This window comes from Octopus bimaculoides, chromosome 13, assembly GCF_046866305.1.
Source record: "Octopus bimaculoides isolate indiv1 chromosome 13, ASM4686630v1, whole genome shotgun sequence".
Taxonomy (NCBI): Eukaryota; Metazoa; Mollusca; class Cephalopoda; order Octopoda; family Octopodidae; genus Octopus; species Octopus bimaculoides.
Window position 1 is genome coordinate 4,703,711 of NC_142940.1, and position 10,000 is coordinate 4,713,710.

At 34.6% G+C, this 10,000-nt stretch overlaps 1 long non-coding RNA gene and 1 other non-coding gene across 2 annotated transcripts in view; one reads left to right on the plus strand and one right to left on the minus strand.

Annotated features, from left to right (window-relative positions):
* LOC149132799 (uncharacterized) overlaps positions 1–5,743 on the plus strand; it is an 11,530-nt gene extending 5,787 nt beyond the window's left edge. The window contains exons 2-3 of the long non-coding RNA XR_016244100.1: positions 2,135–2,210; positions 5,490–5,743. This is a non-coding gene — a long non-coding RNA (uncharacterized LOC149132799). The remainder of the gene's footprint in view (positions 1–2,134; positions 2,211–5,489) is intronic.
* On the minus strand, positions 3,167–3,285 carry LOC149132800 (5S ribosomal RNA). The gene has a single exon (XR_016244130.1). It is a non-coding gene; the product is annotated as a 5S ribosomal RNA (ribosomal RNA).
* Positions 5,744–10,000: the final 4,257 nt, after the last annotated feature.

Here is a 10,000-nt window from a genome sequence, read left to right on the forward strand (position 1 = left end):
AACTCACTATACCGACTACCATATATATATATATATATATATATATATATATATGTGCATGTATGTATGTATATATACATAGTTCAGTAGACAAGCTTTCATGATTATGTATTTAGTATGTTTGCCATGGACATGGTTCAATGCTTGCTGGAGAATATATAGTTTTGACCTTTCTGCCTGGAAACCAACACCCTATCGATATGCTTACCTGCAACTCTCTGTCTTTCTCTCCTTCTCTCTCCTGATCGCTCTTTGCCAAACGCAAAAACATAAAGTTCAGTCGATAGAGGGCAATAAATTTATCAACGGGGAAAACTGAATTCACCATGTATGATTTAATTAAGGTTAGGAAATACAAGAATTCTTCAAAGACACCCGTTTGCATGCTAGTTGGATATTAGTCGTTCATCATTGCACAAGTTTTGGGGAGAACCAAGCGAGGGAAAAAAGAGAGAGAAGAGTCGATGGAAAGAGAGAATGGAATGAAAGAGAGACTGACAAAGACAGAGAGGAGAAAAGAGAGCAAAGAGGAAGAGGAGATCTTTAGAACTAGTAAGTGGGATGCACGTCAGACAGAGTATGTTTAAGTAATCGGGTCTCTACATGGTGGACAAAATCGAATAATTGTTCATGGTTCACTGAGTAAAAATATGCATTATTTATTTATATCAGTGCAGCTTTTGTGAGACATTGTGACTAATTTAATTGCAAAATGACTCCAGCAAATTTTATTAGATAGATACAATTACACAAATACACAGACGCACATGCATTTATATACATACACCCATATATATATATATATATATATATATATAGAGAGAGAGAGAGAGAGAGAGACAGAGAGAGACAGAGAGAGAGAGAGACAGAGAGAGAGATAGATAGATAGATAGATATAGATATATATATGGATAGATATAGATAAATAGATAGATAGACAACTAGCCATTTGCACAGACGTAGACACATATATAAATGTATATATCTCTTCTGACATACAGACATGCAGATATACTCACATTTCTCATGTAAGTATATATGTTGCTATATATATATATATAAGTATGTGTATGTGCACACACATACGTATGTGTACATATGCAAATATATATGTGTGTGCCTGTATATATATATATATATATATATATATATATAGGGATTAGTACATGTATGTATATATGTATGTATACACTTTTACATATGAATGTGCATGTTAGTATACCTATTATATACATAGGTAGAAGAACACAAGAAAGCCTGTAATACACATATGTATGTATATATGTGTGTGTGTGTGTGTGTATATATATTGTATATATATATATATATTTTTATATATATACATACATATATATATATATGTATATATATGTATATATATACATATATATATGTGTATATATATATATATATCTAAATATGTATATATATATGTATATATATATATATATATATATATATATATATATATATATATATATATATAATATACATATACGCATAAATACACACAAACGTGTGTGTGTGTTTCTATGCATGTGATCTAATGTATAATGTGTAATGGAATATGTTACATAAAACAAACACTTTGGTGTTCTTTGTTTTTATTTTCCCTTGCTTTTGTTTTTATGTTGTTTTTTTTATTTGCTTCCATTTTTTTTAAAAACTATTTTATTTTCGAATTTCTAAACTAAAATTAATTAATTTTAATTTTTCAAAAAAAAAGAAAACATACTCTCATTTCACATCAAGAGAATATTGTTTCAAACCTGTTTGATAATTATCATAATAAACCTCATTCAACGCATTTCAGAACGTAAAAGAGAACTAAAAATGTAAAAGAAAACACTCATTATTTAACACCATCAAAATTTTATGTTTAAGCAATAAAACATTTCTATTCATGTCATATTCCTTCTTTGGTTTTCTATTCAACAGCAAGTCATACATATATACATACATATGTATATATGCATATATATATATATATATATGTGTGTGTGTATATATCTATATTTATATATGTATAAATACATATATACATACATATATATAAATTTATATTTATAAGTGTATATATATATATATATATATATATATATATTTATTCCTTTTTTTCTTTTACTTTTTTCAGTCATTTCACTGTCACCATGCTGGATCACAACCCTGAAGGGTTTTAATCGAACAAGTGGACCCCAGGACTAAACCTGGTACTTATTCTACATGTCTCTTTTGCTGAACTGCTAAGTTATGGGGATGTAAACACACCAACACCAGTTGTCAAATGGTCATTGAGGAAGACAAAAAGACACACACACACACACACACATATATATACACACTTCAGAAGAAGACCCATCAAGCTGAGCAAAATCATAGTCGTGCCAGATACCAGTGTCATAGAAATTGCCACCTGTGCCAGTGCCACATCAAAGCACACCGGTATCACACAAATGTACCCATTACGCTCTCGGAGTGGTTGCCGTTAGGAAGGGCATCCAGCTATAAAAACCATGCTAGATAGAACTGTAGCCTAGTGCAGCCGTCCAGCATGCCTGCCCAGTCAAACTGTCCAACCCATGCCAGCATGGACAATGGACATTAAATGATGATGTGACAAGCTTCTTTCTGTTTCCATCTTTTAGGGTCAATGAAATAAGTACCAGTTATGCACTGGGTCAATGTAATCGACTTAATCCCTTTGTCTGTCCTTGTTTGTCCCCTCTATGTTTAGCCCCCATGTGGGCAATACTCTTTTACTCTTTTACTCTTTTACTTGTTTCAGTCATTTGACTGCGGCCATGTTGGAGCACCGCCTTTAGTCGAGAAAATCGACCCCAGGACTTATTCTTTGGAAGCCTAGTACTTATTCTATCGATCTCTTTTTGCCGAACCGCTAAGTTACGGGGACGTAAACACACCTGCATCGGTTGTCAAGCGATGGTGGGGGGACAAATACACACACACACACATATATATACATATATACGACAGGCTTCTTTCAGTTTCTGTCTACCAAATCCACTCACAAGGCTTTGGTTGACCCGAGGCTATAGTAGAAGACACTTGCCTAAGGTGTCACGCAGTGGGACTGAACCCAGAACCATGTGGTTGGTAAGCAAGCTACTTACCACACAGCCACTCCTGCGCCTATAAAAGTGTGCGATGCTTACAGCACCTAGGTTTCCCAAGCAGTCACCCATCTAAGTACACACTAGGCTCGACGTTGCTTAACTTCGGTGATCGGACGAGAACCGGTGCTCTCAGCGTGATATGGCCGTAAGCAATAAAGAAAATAAATTTTAAAATATATATATATATATATATATATATATATATATATATATATATATATATATATATATATATATATATATATATATATATATATATATATATATATATATATATATATATATATATATATATATATATATATATATATATATATATATATATATATATATATATATATATATATATATATATATATATATATATATATATATATATATATATATATATATATATATATATATATATATATATATATATATATATATATATATATATATATGTTTGTATGTATATGTAGCCAAACATACCTCAAAGAGATTAAGTGTATGATTTCTGTTCTATAATTCAATGATGAAGACTTCTCCATTGATGGGTAACTTGTCACAGCAGGGGTTGTTGTACTGTATGCTTTTTTTTTGTTTTTGGTGCAGTGCGGGTGGGGGTTGAATTTTTATTTATTATTTTTCAAAGAGAATCGATTTACCAGTCATAAGTAAGTGTATCTGTATCAAGTTAACTCTGTGTTCTGCATTATTTATCATTGTTTTTTTTTTTCTGTTTTTTGTTTGTTTGTTTGTTTGTTTGTTTTGTTGTTGTTATTGTGTTATCTCTTCAAACGGCATCAGTTCGGTTCTGCTCTGTTAGATGGGAGATGGCACTCAAGGGGAGACAATAAAACATTTCCAAACAGCCAAAAGATCTTGTAACTTTTGAGAGACCACATTTCAGGCTCTTTTGTCAGATTGTTGTCCATTTCATGTTTGTTGATGTTGATGTTGTTGTTGTTAATTCTATTGTCCTTGGTGTGGCTGGTAGTGTTTATGTTATTAATGGGGATATTGTTGATGTTATTGTTGAGGTCACTGCTGTTGTTGTTGTTATAGTTGATGTTGTTGTTCCTTGTGCTCTTGGTGCTGTTTATAGTGTGGTTGTTTTTGTTTTATGTTGTTGATGATGTTGTTAATATGGTTATTCTTGCATCATTATTGTTAAAGTGGGTTTTTGTCATGTTTGTTGTTAATATAAACAATAAAAGAATAGCATGGTAAGCTGACAGAAGCGTCAGCATTCCAGGCAAAATGTTTCATGGCATTTCAACCATCTTCACATTCTGAGTTCAAATTCCACAGAAGTCAGTTTTGTCTTTCATCCTTTCAGAGTTGATAAAAATGATACCAGCTGAGCACTGGGCGCAATATAATTGGCTTACCCCCTCCTCTGGAACTGGTGACCTTGTGCCAAAATCTAGAACCAATATCATTATTATTACTAATACTACTATTATTATTCCTTTTTAACACAGGGTGTGTAAAAATGCACCGAAGTCTTTAGTCATCTGTCAAGTCACAACAAGGACCTCAGACAGATAGTACTTTCCTTAAGATGTGCCCAATAAGGCTGCTTTTTGCAAGACATCAGTCTAGCATGGGATTTCCAGTTGCCTTAAGAAGTCTTGAAGTTTCAACAGAATTGAACCCAACGCTCCGATCACCACTCATATCACTTTTACTTTACCCTCTTGCAATCCATACAGTCTTGTTATTTCCACTTTCAATTCGGAGTTCTTGGAGACTTTTTCAACTTCTTTACTCACAACATTCATGTCATTTGATATGGCTACATCAATGACCTGACAGTATTTGTCTCTCTTATTCAATATCTGAGAGTATTTGTCTCTCTTTATTATTATTATTATTATTATTATTATTATTCATTGTCTTTGCACAGCTTCTAATGCTGGAGATGTGCTACGGTGCCAACTATTCACTACCAGTGAATAGAATGGCCAGTGTGAAAGGACCACTTCTGAGCATGCACCTGTAAAAAGGTAATCAAAGGAGAAGGGCTCTTGCCCTGTTGTTCAGGCACCCATTGCTTTTGTGGGTTTTTACTTGTGGACCCTAAAGTGCCTCCCTTATTGGGAGTTTTAATTTGTTTAATTTTTAATTGTTATTTATATTGCTTACACACTGTAAAACTCTTTGCATCGTCTGTTTTTGTCTTTTAGGTTGTTGCATGTCTTTTAATGTTATTCTATGTGAGCCCTTGTGGCTTATAAAAGAATTATTATCCCATTGTTATTAAGTCTTCCTCTTCAATGCTGTATATAACCCCACCCACCCTCACCCTACTCCACCACCTCCATCACCCCGCAGAAATGTCTGATTAAATCCAGTGTTATCTACTTACAGATGAGTCCATTGCAGCGCTGGACCAGTCCAGTATCGTGATTGGTGAATACTAAATTAACGGATGTCAAATGATTAAAACTCGTCACACTGTCTTCCCAGCATGCCTTGGTACAGCTCACAAGAGACATGAAATGCCAATTGTCCTGTCATGGGATTGAACTTCTAAATTCTAACGGATTCTCCAGGGACCAATTTTGTATTCAACATTTCAGTCTTTTGAGATCTATAATAATTAATAAAATTAGATCAATTAGTATCTGGTATTGTCATAATAACATTTGGTATTGTAATAGATTGTTTAGTATTGGGTACTGTGATAACGAACTTGTTAATTATGAAAACAACATTCCATTGTGCAGTGTTGCTTTTTTTTGTTTGTTTTTTTTTGGTTACAGATATTGTCATTGTTCTGTGTGTGTGTGTATGTGTGTGTGTGTGTGTGTGTGTGTGTGTGTGTGTGTGTGTGTGTGTGTGTGTGTATGCATATGTATTCTTTTATTCTTTTACTTGTTTCAGTTATGACTGTGGTCATACTGGAGCACTGCCTTGAAAGGTTTTAGTGAAACAAATTGACACCAGGATTTATTTTTTTAAAACTTAGTACTTATTCTATCAATCTGTTTCACTGAACCACTAAGTTACGGGGACATAAACAAGCCGACACCAGTTGTCAATTGGTGAGGGCACAGACGCAAACACACACAGAGATATAGCTATATAGTAATAGGTTGTCGTCAACGTCTGCTTTCCATGCTGGCATGGGCTGGACGGTTTGACTGAGGGCTGGCAAGCCAGGAGGCTGCACCAGGCGCTAATCTGATCTGGCAAGGTTTCTACAGCTGGATGCCCTTCCAAAACCTCAACCACTCCAAGAGTGTTGTGGGTGCTATTTATGTGCCACTAGCATGGAAGCCAGTCAGGCGGCACTGGTATTGACCACACTCAAATGATGCATTTTACGTGCCACTGGCACAGGAGCCATGTGACAGGCTTCTTTTGGTTTTTGTCTCTCAAATCCACTCACAAGGATTTGGTCGACCCAAAGCTTTAGTAGAACATACTTACCCAAGGTGCCACACAGTGGGACTGAATCACTGTGTTGTGGTGATAATGATGAAGATTGTGGTGGTGCCATATCTAGCCCAGATATTCTACCTGTTTTATATTCAAATGAACCAGATCCAGCATCTCACACCTACCCTACAATGTCAGTCTAAAAATAAACAATCACATCATTGAATTCACAAAAATACAAGATAATACATGATTAATTCAAAATAATGCGAATAAATAAAGATTATGTTTGACAGAGTAATCCGAATGCTAAAGGATTAAATGTTTGGGATAAAATGAGAAATTGTATTTTAATTTGTAAATCTATTGTTAACGGTGAGATAGTGATGAAGAAAATTGATGAAGTTCTGAAAGATGCTGGAAAACGTTTCTACTAATAACAGGAAGGAATTCCACTTGAAAATGGTAAAAATAGGTGGGCTTTTCATTTGATAATCTCGTGTTTGTCAAGTGGGATTTTCAACAGGTTTGGTGTTTGTCTGAAATTCTGTTATGACCAAACTTGATTTCTTCTATGCAATGCATATGTGCATGCACACACACACACACACACACACACACACACACACACACACACATGCACAAACACTTCAGTCATGTGGTTACATGTACACACACACATACACACTCATAAATATACACAAACGTAAATGTGTACACATCAGAATAATGCCAACCAATGAGGCAATTGATCTGTGGAATTCTAAAAATGGAGTTCCTGATCCATTTTATAGCCAGCTTGTATAAACTGTTTAAATCCTGTGTATTACAACAGCAGAATAACAACATTCAAGCTTGTACGACATGTGTGGGATGTTTTAAGAAATAAAAACTAACAAATACAGTTTTCTCATTCGATGTCGTTTAAATATTTTCCCGTCCAGCGTGCGTCTCCCTTTGCCATGCACTATCACGGTTGCATCGGGCCACAAAGCAACATTAAGCTGTTTAGCCAAAGCAGAAAGCTGAATTGAAAACGTTCAATAGAAAACAAGATGTTTATCAGCTTAAATTGGATGACGACACAAAGTTTTGATAGTTTTTTTTCTTTTTTTTTCCCCCCATGCTTCGTCCTGACCAGAACTAAAAACCAGTTATTTAAGAAAATGTGATGTGTGTATGGGTGAAGTGGGGTATTTGTTAAAAGAATATCGAAGCACATTCATGACTCAAAGAATCAATGATCCAATGTAAGAAATGGATGAGAGAGAGAGAGAGAGAGAGGTAGAAGGAAAAGAGGGGTGGGGGCAAGTCTGTGTAGATCGTCTAATTCAATATACACTGATTAGGTGAGAAGAATTTTCCTTTTTTCTTTAAAATCCAATAAAAATGTTACCCAATAACATGTGGCACCAGAGTGTGAATCATTCATTAACTTTGTAAACGAAGCCAGCAAGACGTGTGAGTAAATTAGTTAATTGAAGTAACAGACACATAAGTCTTTTTCACCTATAAACAGATCCCTCAATAATTTCAACTTTCTTATTGATAGCAAATTTGTAAATTCCGATAGTTGTCATTTCTCGTCTATTTAGTTAAGTTAGGTCGAGCATGCTGCTCTTTTGTCCCCATGGAATACCGAAATTCATAGAAATTGCATCAACAAACATCCAGTGCAATAGAACTAGTATTCAGCTGGATAACTTTGCTTTTCTTTCCTACCATCGAAGAATTAAATGAATTTTCATTAAGATTATCCAATTACCATTTGATTATCGGAATTCAAAGCTGAGTCATAAAGAAATTTTGCAAACCCAGATAATTTCTTTTGTGAATCCTATTTGTTTAGTTAGAAGCTTCTGCTCTAAAAGTTTCTCTCTTAGACTTATCTGGAAACTTTTAGCTTTGTACACTACATCCATGATAAGCATTGGCACCGTAACTTAAACGATAACCTTCTTCAAACCTCAGCTCATTTGATTTCTAGGAGTATCTATCGTATTTCCTTGTGTACAATGTGAATGCAAATACAGACAAATGCCCACCTTCTGTATTTCAGAGCCTGATGTAATTCAATGTTTATTACAAAGACAGAGCGTTAGCAAAACTGTTACCGCATCAGACAAAATGCTTGGTGCCCCTTCATCAATCTTTATGTTCTGAGTTCAAATTCTGTTGTGGGTGACTTTGCTTTTTATCCTTTCAAGGTCAATGAGGTAAGTACCAGTTAAACACCGGGGTCGATGAAATCAACTAGCCCCCTCCCCCCAATATTCCAGGCCTTGTGCCCGTAGCAGAAAGGATTATAAAGATAATGAGCTGGCAGAACCATTAGCACATCATCAGACAAAGCACTAAGCAACATTTTTTCCAATTGTTTATGTTCTGAGTTCAAATTCCGCCAAGGTCGGCTTTGTTTTTCATCTTTTCGGGACTGATTAAATAAGTACCAGTGATGCACTAGGGTCGATATAATCGACTTAATCCCTTTGTCTGTCCTTGTTTGTCCCCTCTATGTTTAGCCCCCTGTGGGCAATAAAGAAATAAATATTAGTCGCTGATTATTTCTTTTGCAGCATCTGTGCGTGTATGTGTGTGTGAGTGATTGCCAGTGTGAGTGAATGTATGTCTATGTAGGTGTCTGTATGTGTGTTTGTGTGTGTGTGTGTGTTTGTGTATGTGTGTGAAAAATATGTCTATGTAGGTGTTTTTATGTGTGTATGTATTTGTGTGTGTGTGTGTGTGTGTGTGTGTATGCATGTATTATTCCGGAGAATGCCAAAGTATCTCATGATTTCATTGTCAACAGTTTGGTGGCTTTGATGTTGCTAAGATGAAGCAGAAACGCTGCTGAATAAAACCCTGCAAAACATCCGCAGACGTTGTTGTTTGGTGTGATGGTGCAACAAAGGTGAAATATTGTTAATCAGTGGACCGAATTAGGTACCGAATTAGTGCACCGGCAACAACGCTTTAATGTTAATTTCAGATAAAATACTGTCAAAAGATACAGCGAAAAATTACAGGAATTAATACAGAAACCATCAAAGAGGAAGAAATTCTTCAATATTATTTAAAAATAACACAACTGAAAGAAAAAGAAAAATTAAAGTAGAATTTATAAAACAACAAAGGAAGAAAGACAAAATAGATGAAGTGAAAAGTTGTCATCATTATAATGATAAGTCAGAGAAAAAAAATTGGAAAATATGACAAGAAAAGGTAAAGACAGATATGCAAAAAATAATTACGAAAAGTAAATGATTTTAAAGAATACAAGGAAAAGAGGAGAAAAGAGTGTTATAATGTAGTTTGTTGTCCACTTTTATATTATTTTCGGTACTGCAATAATCTTGTTGCCACTGTTATGTTGTGGCAGTATTCTGCATCTTATTATCTTTGACTCGTCTATTGTGCTATCACTGATAAGACAATGACTTGAAATATCTACCTTGACAGTAACTCAAACTTCGTATATATCATGTAACTGACACTGA